At 45.5% G+C, this 13,269-nt stretch overlaps 1 long non-coding RNA gene across 13 annotated transcripts in view; it reads left to right on the forward strand.

Moving 5' to 3' along the window:
- Positions 1–13,269, forward strand: part of LOC137312936 (uncharacterized) — a 142,194-nt gene that overhangs the window by 60,977 nt on the left and 67,948 nt on the right. For all 13 annotated transcript variants that reach the window (XR_010960928.1, XR_010960938.1, XR_010960926.1 and 10 more), the window contains one exon: positions 2,383–2,552. This is a non-coding gene — a long non-coding RNA (uncharacterized lncRNA). The remainder of the gene's footprint in view (positions 1–2,382; positions 2,553–13,269) is intronic.

Here is a 13,269-nt window from a genome sequence, read left to right on the forward strand (position 1 = left end):
TCCCTCTCTCTGTCCCTCTTTCGGTCTCTCTCACTCTCCTGTGATCGTTCTCTGCATTCCCCATTGTCTCCTTTATCTTCTTGTGTTCTCCTGATCTTCCTCTTGTCTCTGTCTCATCCTCTCTTCCCCTCTATCCCTCTACCCTCTCTGTCTTCTTCTACTCTCTCTCTTTCTCTCTTTCTCACCCCACTCTCCTCTCTCTATCACTGTCTCTCGTACACTCTCTGTCTGTACTGTCTCTGTCTCCTTCTACTCTCTCTCTCTCTCTATCTCTCTTCCACACCTTACTCTCCTGTATTTCCCACTCTCTCTGTCGGTACCCTCTCGGTCTCCTTCTACTCTGTCTTTCTCACGCACTCTACTCTCTCTCTCTCTCTCTCTCTCTCTCTCCCGCGCCTCTGTGAGATAAAATTAATTGGCAATATATCTCGATTGGAAAAGAAGAAACATTTTTTCAGCGTGATTTGATATGATATGGAATGCAATAACGAAAAGAGCGGTGGAACCACATTCCATAGGCACTTTCAAAAGGCAATTGAACATGTCATTGAAGAGGAATAATTTGCAGGGTGATGGGGGAATCGCTGGGGTGTAGGACTAAATTGGGCAGTTCTTTCAAAAAGCTAGCACAGGCATGACAGGCCGAATGTAGGCTAAGATTCCAGAATTACGTGGACTGCACAGCTCAGAAACAGGCCATACAGCCCACAAGGTCCATGCCGGTGCTGAAGCTCTCAACGACCCCACGCCTCTCCTTCTCCATCTAACCCCATCAATATGTCCATCTATTCCTCTGTCATCTCATTGAAACAGAAAATAGAACATAAGATTCTGAGGGGGCTTGACAGGATAGATCCGGAGAGATTGTTTCCCTTGGCTGTCGAGTCTAGGACAAGGGGAAATTGTCTTCAAATAAGGGGTCGGCCATGTAAGACTGAGATGAGGAGGAATTTATTCACTCAGAGGGATGAGAATCATTGGAATTCTCTACCCAGAGGACTGTGGATGCTGAGTCGTTGAGTATATTCAAGGCTGGAATTGATAGAATTTTGGTCTCTCGGGGATTCAAGGGATTTGGGGACCGGGCGGGAAAGTGGAGTTGAGGTAGAAGATAAAGCATGATCTGATTGAATGGTGGAGCAGGATCGAGGGTCTGGATGGCGTACTCCTGCTCCCACTTTTTATGTTCTTATGTTCTTTCTCTCTCATCTGTTTATCCAGATTCCCCTTAAATGCATCTTTGCGATCCTTCTGAACTGCACTTCGTGGGAGCGAGTTTTACATTCTCACCAGTCACTGGGTTAAGAAGTTTTTACTGAATTCATTATTCGATTCAATTCGATTTATTAGTGACTATCTTATAATAATGACCCGTGGTTCTGGTCTCCCCTTCAAGTGGAAACATCTTCTCCAGGTCCAAACTATCAAACAGATCATTAATCTTAAAAAACTCTATCACGTAAGTCCCCAGTCTTCTCTTTTCCAGAGAAAAGAGCCCCAGCGTTTTCTCTCTTTCCTGAAATGTGTAACCTCTCAGTTCTATGATATTGTTTCAGAAAAATGTCAGGGATGCATTCTTGAAATGTATTGCCTTTGTGTCTCAGTCTATGTGAAAATTGAAATCTCCAATCATAACTGCTTTGCCTCAGCTACATGCTCCTCCGATCTCCCTATTTCTGTGTCGGGTCAATACTTCCTGTTTGAAGAACTTTTTCATTAAGTGAAAGCTTTTCATGCCCCAGTTCGTTTCAGTTGGTTGTGATCTCCATTGTGATCGAGCCGTCTCTGGGTTCAGCTCTGAACAGCAAATTGATTCTCTGATCCGGGACTGACAGCACACCCATTTCAAACCGGCACAGAATGATCCGGGACTGATAGCACAACCCTTTAAAAACGACACAGAATGATCCGGGACTGACAGTACACGCCTTTCAAACAGACACAGAATGATCTGGGACAGACAGTACACCCCTTTTAAACAGACACTTAATGATCTGGGACTGATAGCACAACCCTTTAAAAACGACACAGAATGATCCGGGACTGACAGTGCACGCCTTTCAAACAGACACAGAATGATCAGGGACTGACAGCACACCCCTTTTGAACAGACACGTAATTAGTGAACATTTCAGATTCGGGGAAGTTTAGAACGGATTAACTGTGGACATTTGACTTTGTATTTGACAAATTTGACACAGCTTTTGTTGAGACGTGACTATATCGATCAATGAATTTTAACACATGCGGCATATATGGGTTTTCAGAAGTTATTTGATAACGTGGCTCACAGGAGGCTTCAGCCGTTTGGTGTCAGAGGAATTGTCGCCGCCTGGATGGAAGGTCGATAATGTGTTTAGTTTTCTCCATTGTTGTTCACAGACCGAATACCGCGATCACTGAGTTCTTGACAAAGTCTGACGGTTACCAACTGATCCAGTCAGTCAACGAAATTCTACCGGGACAGACTGGAACAGGAAGTTGAAGAATGGGTGGACGGAGTCAGCTTGTTGTCAACATACGAGAGGCATTTCAGTGGACAAGAACATCGGGTAAGTGGGAGGGGAACAGGATGAGTTTGGATTATTTAAACATCACAAAACTAACAGGATATCAGATCTTAGGATCATAGAAGTTAACAGAAGAGAAGCAGACCAAACTGGAAAGAAATCGTTCAAACTGCAATTATTGTGAATCTGAAACAATGAAAGGAAGAGGTGAAAATACCCAGCGGATCGGTCAGTGTCTGGACAAAGGACAGGGTAACGGTTCAGGTCTAACTCTAGTGTGGACTGAAAAAAAGTGAAACAGTTTTAGTGGAACTGGGAAAAAGACAGAACGGAGGCGACAAACAGGAGTTAGTGGGAATTTCATGATTTGACTGACCTGGAATCTACTTCAGGATATTAAGAAATTGAGAGATGACAAAAATATCTGCGGAGTAAATGAGAGACATTTCAAGAACAAAAATTTTAAAATGTTCAAAATGTGTAAGACCCGAACAGGGAAACTAATCAAACAAACTGTGGAGAGCGCGAAACCGAGGCCGTGCAGGGTTTTGTTCTCCCCCATGAATCACTGGGGGTGAATTCAACCTTCAGCGGACTCACAATCCGGGCAGTGGAACTTGCGGTGGAGCGTCACTCCCCGGGAGAGCACTTTGGGAAATTGCAGGCAATCAGCCCATAATATTCTGTCAATTATTTTCAATTGAATCGAAGTGAAAATGTGGCAGGGTGTGTAATGGACGACCGATCTGACACCACCTGCTGAAGGTGGAAATCTCGGCAACCGAGTCATCGAATCATAGATAATCGGAGCAGGAGAAGGCCATTCGGCTCTTCGAGCCTGCTCCACCATTCAATATGATCATGGCTGATCCTCTATCTCAATATCATATTCCCTCTTGTGAAGTTCTGACAACCCGCTTTTATGTTCCTTGCAAGTTCACACTCATACTCTATTTTTCCCTCTTAATCAATCTCTTGGCTCGTTTTTGCTCAATTCTGAACAGCTCCCAATCCTCAGGCTTGCTACATTTTCTGGCAAATTTATATGACTCCTCTTTGGGTCTCATCCTATCCATAATTTATTTTGTTTGCCGTGTTTGGACCTCGTTTCCTTTTGTCTTTTTTGTGCCAGATTGGAATGTATAACTGTTGCAATTCATGCATTCGTTCTTTAAATGTCAGCAATTGCCTATCCACCGTCATACATGTTAATGAAGGTTCCCAATCTATCATAGCCAACTCACTCCTCATAACTTCTAAGATTCGTTTGTTTAGATTTAGTACCCTAGTTTCGGATTGCACGACTTCACTTTGTATCTGAATGAATAATTTTATCATGTTGCGGTCACTCTTCCCGAAAGCACCCAGCACAACAAGGTTATTAATTAACCACTTCTCAATGCACAACACCCAATCTTGGATAGCCTGTTCCCAAATTAGCTCCTCAACATACTGGTCTAAAATATCATCTCGTACACACTCTATAATTTAATGCTCCAAAGTAATGTTGCTAATTTGGTTTGGCCAGTATATATGTGAATTAAAGTCACCCATGATGAAGTGGGAATTGAAGGATATGGCGGAAATACGTCAATAGGGGGTTCAGGGATAAGAGAGGTAGTTGTGGATTGAGGGATTTTTGTGAATGCGTGTCGGTGGGATTCAGTGATATGGGGAGTAGGTGTGTCGGTGCGGATTGAGGGATATGGGTAGAATGTTTGTATTTGCGGTTGACGAAAATGGTGAGAGGATGGTTAAGTGGTAATTAATGGATATTGTGAGAAGGTGGTTGGGTGTGTTTGAATGATCTGCTGAGATGGTGCGTTTGTGGGATACGGAAGGAAGGTGGTTAGGTGGGGATTGAGGACTCTGCTGAGAAGTTGGATTGGTGGGATTGAGGGATATGGGGTTAAGGTGCATGGATGTTGATTGAGGGATCTCGGAATGTGGTTAGTTGGGATTGACTGACATGGTGAGAAGTTGGGTAGATGGGATTGAGGGATATGTTGGGATGGTGTGTTGGTGGGGATTGAGTGATGTTGTGAGAATGTGGGCAGGTGGGGTTGAGTGTTACGGGGAGTGTTGTGTCGCTGTGATTTGAGTGTTATTGGGAGTTGGTTAGGTTGTACTGAGGGATATGGTGAGAATTTGGGTATCTGGGGTTTGAGGGATAGGGTGAGAAGGTGTGTAGGTGGGATTGAGGAATAAGGAGAGAATGTGGGTAGGTTGGGATTGAGGGATATGGGAGTAAGATAGGTCGGTGGGCAATGAGGGTTATGGGGGGAAGATTGGTAGTTGGGAATTGTGGGATTTTGTATGACGGTGGGTCGGTGTGGTTGAGTGATATGTGGAGAAGGTGTGTAGGTGGGGATTGAGAAATATGGGGAGAAAGTGGTCGGTGTGGTGGACGGATATGGTGAGGAGATGGTTAAGTGTGATTGTGGGAAATATGAATAAAGGGGGTAGGTTATGATTGAGAGATATTGTGAGAAACAGGTTAGGTGGGTTAGAGTGATCTTGGGAGAAGGATGGTCGGAAGGAATGCGGGATATGGAGAGAAGTTGGGTCGCCGTGTGTCAGGTATTTGTGGAGAAGGTGATTAGGTGGAGTTTGAGGGAAATGTGGAGAATGTGGGTTGGTGGGTATTGATGGATATTGTGTGAATGTGTGTTGGTGGGGTTGAGTGATGTGGGCAGAAATTCGGTAGGTGGGGTTGAAGGATATGGTGAGAAGGTGATAAGTTTTGTTGAGGGATATTGTGAGAAGGTTTGGGTGGTTGTGTTGAGTGAAATGGGGAGAAGATCGGTAGGTGGGAGTCTCTCTCTCTTTCCCTGTCCCTGTCCCAAGATACCTCACTCTCTCTCTGCGTCTCACCCTCCTCGCTCTTTGCTCGTATTCTCCCTCTGCTCGCTTTCTAACCCCTTCCTCTCTCCCTCTCTCTCTCTCGGCCTCTCTCACTCTGTATGTCGCACTCTCCCCGCTCCGTACTCGCTCTCACCCTCTCACCCACTCCATGTCTCTCCCCATTCCTCTCTCTCTCTCTCACCCTCTCACCCACTCCATGTCTCTCCCCATTCCTCTCTCTCTCTCTCACCCTCTCACCCACTCCATGTCTCTCCCCATTCCTCTCTCTCTCTCTCTGTCTCTCTCTCTCTCTCACTCTCTCAGTCTCTGACTCTTCCCCATCTCTCACTATTTCTCTTCCGTTTCTCTGTCTCCACTTTTTCTTTCTCTTTCTGTCTGTTTCTGTCTGTTTCTCCATCTGTCTGTCTCTTTCTTTCTCCCTCGCCCCCACTATCTCTCTGTCCGTATTATTCAGATTCTCACAGTCTGTCTGCCTGTCTCTCTGTCACTCCGCCGCCTCCTCATTGTCTCTCTCGGTGTCTCTATGCCTCTGCACTGTGTCATCCTCTTTCGTTCTTCACTCTCTCCCCTCACTCTCTGCCTCTACTCTCCATCTCTCTCCCTCTCCACCTCTCGTCTCCACCTCTCTCAGTCACTAACTCTCTCCCTTTCTATATATCTCAACTTCAATTTCAAGCTTCCCATTTACTCGTTCTCTTTGTCTCTGCCAAGACACTCTGTGCCACTACACTCTGTGCACTACAGTCTGTGCCACCACACTCTCTGCCACTGCACCCTCTATCCCGTCCCCATCCCTCTGACTCTTTCCCTCAGGTTCTCTCTTTCCCAGTCACTCACCCTTCACTTTCTTTCTCTCTCTCTTTCTTTCCCCGTCTCTCTACAAGCACCGTCCTCTCTCTGTCGCTACTCTCTCTCTCTCTCTCTCTGTCTCCCTCCATCGACACTCAATGATCCATCTCCGTCTCTCCCTCTCTTTCTTCCTCCCTCCGCCCACTCTCTCTGTCTGTTTCTCCCTCTGTTTGTATCTTTCATTCTTTCTCCCCCACCATCTCTCTGTCTCTATAATTCTGTCTCTCTCTCTATGTCTCTCTCTCTCTCTCTGCTGATTCTCTGCCTTTCTATCACTATCTCTCTGTCTCCCTCTCCATCGCTCTCCCCCCGCCATTCGTCTCTCTCTCTCTCCGTCTCCCTCTGCGTCTCTCTCTCTCTTTCCCTCAGCTCTCTCTCCCTCTGTCCTCGTCTCTCCCTCTATCCTCGTCGCTACCTCTCTGTCTGTCTCTCTTTCGGGCTCTCCTATTTCTCACTATCTCTTGCTCTCTCCTCTCTGTTTCTATCTCTCTTTGTAACCTGTCTGTATCTCTCGTTCACTCTCCCGAACTATCTGTCGATATCTTCATTTTTCTCTCTCCCTCCCTCTCCCCATTTATCAACCGTTTTGCTTATGTCTCTCTTTCTCTTGCCCCTTTCTCTGTCTCTCTTTGCTCTGTCACTGCTGGTCAGCAGCGCCGAGTGTTGAAGATTGGGGTGGTTGATGACATTGACCAGGAACGTCGGAACAGGATTCGGTCATTTGATCCCTCGAGCCTGTTACGCCATTCAATGGCATCATGGCGAATGTCTGACTGAACTTCATTCACCCGCCTGAAACCCAATATTAACAGAGTTAACAAAAATCTAACAACCTCAGATTTAAAATTAACAATTGAGCGAACATCAACTTCCGTTTGCAGAAGAGAGTTCCAAACATCTCCCACCCTTTGCGTGTAGAAGTGTTTCATAACTTCACTCCTGAAAGTTCTGGCTCTAATTTTCAGGCTGACACCACTATTGCTGGACTCCCCAACCAGCGGACATAGTTTCTCTCTGTCGACCCTATCAGTTCCCCTTAATGTCTTGAAAACTTCGAACAAATCACCCCTTAATCTTCTAAATTCCAGAGAATGCAAACCTAGTTTGTGTTATCTCACTTCATTGTCTCACCCTTGAAGTCCAGGTATCATTATACTAAATACAATGTCCAAACTGAGTTTTAACAGCTCGGTAAGTTTTAATGACTGCGAAACAAGTGAAGATTCACTTTTAAAAACGAGGACTCTCATGTTACTCTTTATTTTATTAGTTTTTGGTTATTGAAGAACAATTAAAACTCCAAAATAATTTTTTAAACTTTTCCCTTCTGTCTCTTTAATTTAATTCGATTATTTCTTTGGTTTTTGATTTTATTTAAATTTACAATGCCACACAGAATGCTAACTTCAAAGGAATGAGGTCTGCTTGATTGTTTCAGCAATGCAGCCTGATTCTGTGGGCGGGATTACTCGTCCTTACCGATTTTTGTAGTCGTGTCTTCTCCTCACACACCTTTCCAGCTGCGCAGCAAATCACGCTGCTCAGAGGCTGGGTTGATCGTGCACAATTTTTGTGAAGTTCGAATTCCAGCAATTGATCGCCACAGAGCCTGCAGTCAGTAGTTTTGTTAATTTAATTCGCAGCAGCTGCAGTGAGCGTTGCCTCGCCGCTCGTAGCGATTTCTGTCCCAATGTCTCCTGCAGCTCTGCCAATTTCCAATCCAGGTCAATCATTTCCCCTCACTTCCACCATCTTCAACTTTAGCGAACAGTCTCTTCTGAGGGACTTTATCGAATGCCATTGAAACAAACTCCAGAGGCATTCTCCTGTCCACTACTGCAGTGACCTCTTCTAAACAAAATCCATGCTGGCTCTTTCGATCAGCTGAAAATGTTCAAGGTGTTCAGTCACTATCCTTAATTAGAGACTCGAGTAATTTCTCGAAACAGATGTTTGGAGAACTGGTCCATAATTCCCTGGTTTTCTTCTGTCACCTTTCTTAAATAGTGGAGTGACATGTGCAGTTTTCCAATTTAGATAAACGTTCATGCACCTTTAGGCTATTAACTAATCTGCCCCATTACTCATTGATAATTCCAGTATGGCCTGCCCCCTTGTTGGTCCTCGGATATATTGTTGCAGAAATCTTTCCTGAACTTACTCCAGAAATTCGTTACCTTTCTGACATGAGCTCGTCTGTTTATCCCTATCTGCATGAAAGTAAAAATCTATCCCCTTTACAAACACACTGCTTGTCTAATCTCCGCATTTATACATTCTGCCGCTTCACAGCTGCGACAGGAGGGTCCATACACAACTCCCACTTTGGTCTTAATTCCTTTTCTATTTCCTAATTCATCCAATAAAGTTTCCACTGCCTGCTTACCTCTCGTTACATCCTCTCTTCTCACTGAAGTAAATTCATACTTAATCACTCAGGATACTCCTCCCCCTCCACCAGTTCTCCTATCCTTCCGACAGTTCCCATTCCTGACTGTTGTGCAGCCATGCCTCAGTAATGGCTACCATTTCGTACCCTGCAGGTTGAATTTGTGCCCGCATTTCATTCAATTTGTTGCTTATACTCCAAGCGTTTCTATAATGAACGCTTATTTGGGCCACACACCCTACCCATATTGTATTATTGTATTTCTCACAATTTCCTTGTTTCTCCCTCCCGATTTAATTACTTTACATCTTTCAATTTTTCCTTTACCTGCAGTGCCTAACGCATAATTTCTGACGATAGTCTCTTCCCTTTTGTTCTCGAATTGTTATTTATATTACATTCCAACTGAGCCCTACCCCCCATTTACTCGTTTAAAGCCCGATTTAACCTGAGCGCTGGGATCCTGGCCCCCGCCCGGGTCAGGTGGTGCCTCTCCCAACGGAACAATTCCATCCTGTCCTCGGACAGGTGAATGTGTCCCACGAAATGGAACCACTCCTTCATCCATGTGTTCTCCTCCCAAATCTGCTTATCCCTCCGACTCTTTGCACGTGGCTCAGGTAATAATCCAGAGATTATAACCCTTGAGTGCATTTTTTAAAAAAAATTGCTCCTGATATTCTCAGTGTCTGAACTGTGATCTCCTCTCTCATGGCTGGACTGTGATCCACTCTCTCAGTGTCTGGACTTAAATCTCTCTCAGTGTCTGGACTGTAATACCCTCGCAGTATTTGGACTGTGATCGCCTCTCTCAGTGTCTGGACTGTGATCGCATCTCTCAGTGTCTGGACTGTGATCACCTCTCACTGTCTGGACTCTGATCTCCTCTCTCAGTGTCTGGAATGTGATGCCCTCTCACTGTCTGGACTGTGATCACCTCTCTCCCTGTCTGGTCTGATCTGCTTTCTCAGTGTCCGGGCTGTGATCTCCTCTCTCAGTGTCTGGACTCTGATCTCCTCTCTCAGTGTCTGGGCTGTGATCACCACTCTCAGTGTCTGGACTGTGATCACCACTCTCAGTGTCTGGACTGTGATATCCTCTCTCAGTGTCTGGACTGTGATCTCCTCTCTCAGTGTCTGGACTGTGATCACCTCTCTCAGTGTCTGGACTGTGATCTCCTCTCTCAGTGTCTGGACTGTGATCACCTCTCTCAGTGTCTGGGCTGTGATCTCCTCTCTCAGTGTCTGGACTGTGATCTCCTCTCTCAGTGTCTGGACTGTGATCTCCACTCTCAGTGTCTGGACTGTGATCACCACTCTCAGTGTCTGGACTGTGATCTCCTCTCTCAGTGTCTGGACTGTGATCTCCTCTCTCAGTGTCTGGACTGTGATCTCCTCTCTCAATGTCTGGACTGTGATCTCCTCTCTCAATATCTGGACTGATCTCCTCTCTCAGAGTCTGGACTGTGTTTTGATCTCTCATTGAATGGACAACGATCTACTCTCTCCGTGTCTGCACGATGGTGGGCCCTGGGAATGATGCCCCCCCCCTCCCCCACCATGATACAATTGCCACACAGCACTGACCTGTGAAGGAACTGCTCGAGTAACAGAATACCAGTGAGAGACAGAACCTTCCGGTGTGAACAGAAAGATTTTTGTAATAACAGGGCTCACCAACAGAGACACTGTCACGGAATTAATGCTTTCTAATATGAGGCATGGGAAATACCAACCAACTTATTTTAAAGTGTTCCCAGGACAGGTATAAAATGGGTCAGATATAGAGTAAAGCACCATCTACAATGTCACATCAATCACTCCGAGGGGAGGTGAAGTTGCGGTTCGTAACAGATTAAAGCTCCCTCTGCACTCTTCCATCAAACCGTCCCAGGGCAGGTCCAACAACGGTAAGAAACAGAGTAAAGCTCCCTTTACACTGTCCCATCAAACACTCCAGGGGCAGTTACAACACAGGTTAGATACAGAGTAAAAGTCCCTCTGCACTCTCCCATGCTCTGTGTGTGGGTCTCAATCCCACACCGGGTGATATCTTCGAACGGACACCGGGATGGAGCCTGGGCCTTTCCCAGAGATCAATGCCTTCCCCCATTCTCGGTCATTCTCCCTTCCTTCTCTGTCTGCTCCACTCTCTCAGTCAGATTGATGTTAAGATACAAATTGCTGTTTTTGTCGAAATTCTTCCTGGAACAAATCCATTGAAGCAGCAACAAGTGGCTATTGTTCAGCTGCCAACAGCTCACAGGCATTTCCAAAACATCTTCTTCTGTCTCTATTTACTTATCCCTCCTCTCTTTCTCCATATACTGTTCCTCAAACTCCATCTCTTTCTCTGTCTGTCTCTGCCTGTCTCTCTCGTGTTCTCTCTCTCTCCCTCTACTCTCTCTTTCTCCCTTTGCTCTCTCTCTTTCTCTTACCCCCTGCATACACTGTAGAGCACTGAAACAAGCCATTCGTCCCAACGAGTCCATGCCGTTGCTTATGCTGCAGATGATCCTCCTTTCATCCTTCTTCATCGAACCCAATCAACATATCCTTCTATTCCCTTTTCCCTCGTGTGTTTATCTCGCTTAATCTTAGCAGCATCTTTGCTCGTCGCCTCAACTCACTTGTGGTAGCGAGTTGCTCACTCTCACCACTCCCTGGGTAAAGGAGTTTCTCCTGAATTAATATTGGATTTATCAGTGACCAGCTTCGATTTTTAACCCCTTGTTCTGCTTTCACTCGCCGGTGAAATAATTTTCTCTCCGACTACCCAATCTAACCTGTCATTAAACTTAAAGATTTCTATCAGGTCACTCCTCAGTCTTTTCTTTTCAAGCTTGTTCTCCGTTTCGTGACAGTTATATCCTCCCCGTTCGATGATATTGTTTCAGTAAACTGTCCGAAATGCACTATGTCGCACACAATGGGAAAATTGAAATCTCCGTTCATAACTGCTTTGCCTTAGCGACAGGCTCCTCTGATCTCAGTATTTCTATGGGGGCTCAATTCTTCCTGTTTGAAGTATTTGTTTCATTAATTGAAAGCTTTTCATGCTCCAGTTCCGCTCAGTCGGTTGTGATCTCCAGTATGATCGAGCCGTCGAAGCTTTCAGGCTCTGAACAGTAACTTGAGTCTGTGATCCAGGACTGACAGCACACCCCTTTAAAACGGACACAGTATGATCCTGGACTGACAGCACACCCCTCATAAACAGTCACATAATGATGCGGGAATGAGAGCACATCCCTTTAAAACAGACGCAGAATGATCCAGGAGTGACAGCACACCCCTTTTAAACAGACACAGGATGATCCTGGACTGACAGCTCACCCCTTTTAAACAGACACAGAATGATACGGGACTGACAGCACCAACATGAAAATGCTTCTGCGATGCTCTGTTCTGAGTGAATTTCCTTCCAAACTTTGCATTTATAATTCGCTCGCAGTCTAAAATTAAGAGTGGAAACTGCGCTCTTCATAAAAAGAACGTTCATGGTCCTTACAGGGATCAAACCTGCGCCCATTGTGGCATTAATATCACGCTCTCACCACCTGAGCTCATCGTCACTCTCTCTGTTTGTCTTCGCCTGTTTTTTTTTCTCTCTCTGATTTATTTTTTCTCTCTCTGGCCCTGTCTCGGTCTCTCTCCTTATCCCCCTTATCTTTCTCTGTCTTCCCCTCTGTCTCTGCTTCTCTTCTTGTGCTCACCTTCCCTCTCTCTTACCCCGTCTCATCCCCTCTCACTCTCTCTCTCTTTCTCACCTGATTCTCCGGATGTTTCTCTCTCTCTCCTGCTCTCTCTCTGACTATACTCGTTCTGTCTCTCTATACACTCTCCCTCTTTCTTCAGCTCTATATTCTTTCTTCAGCTCTCCTCTCTGTGATAATAAAATAATTGGCCAAAGATCTCGGGTAAATTTGAAAACATTTTTTCACTGATGTTTATCATGATTTGGAATGCATTTCCTGAAAGAGCGGTGGAACCACATTCCACAGGCTCTTTTTGAAGGCAAGTGGGCATATCATTGAAGAGGACTAGTTTGCAGGGTTATGGGGCAAAATCTGGTGTGTTGGACTAAATTGGGGAGTTCTTTCAAAGAACGAGCACAGGCATGACGGGCCCAATATATGATAAGTTTCCAGAAAAACTTAGACTGTACAGCTGAGAAACGGGCCATTCGGCACAATAGATACATGCCGGGGTTTATGTTCCACACGAGCCTCCCACCACCCTTCTTCATCTCACCCCATCAACATATCCTATTCCTTTCTCATCTCATTGAAACATATAGTATTCTGAGGGGACTTGACAGGACAGATGGTGACACCACTGACTGGCGAATCTAGAACATTGGGGAATATTCATTCCCCATTCCCCAGATAAGGGGTCGGCCATTGAAGACTGAGATGAGCGCACTCGGTTTAACATCTCATCCAAATGACGAAACTTCAAAGAGTACAGCCCTCCCTCAGTACTGACCTTCCAACACTGCAGCGCTCTCTCAGTACTGACCTTCGGACAGTGCAGCACTCCCTCATTACTGACCTTCCGACAGTGCAGCACTCCCTCAGTACTGACCCTCCGACAGTGCAGCACTCCCACTTTACTGACCCTCCGAAAGTGCAACACTCCCTCATTACTGATTCTC

The sequence above is a fragment of the Heptranchias perlo genome, unplaced genomic scaffold, assembly GCF_035084215.1.
Source record: "Heptranchias perlo isolate sHepPer1 unplaced genomic scaffold, sHepPer1.hap1 HAP1_SCAFFOLD_44, whole genome shotgun sequence".
Lineage (NCBI taxonomy): Eukaryota > Metazoa > Chordata > Chondrichthyes > Hexanchiformes > Hexanchidae > Heptranchias > Heptranchias perlo.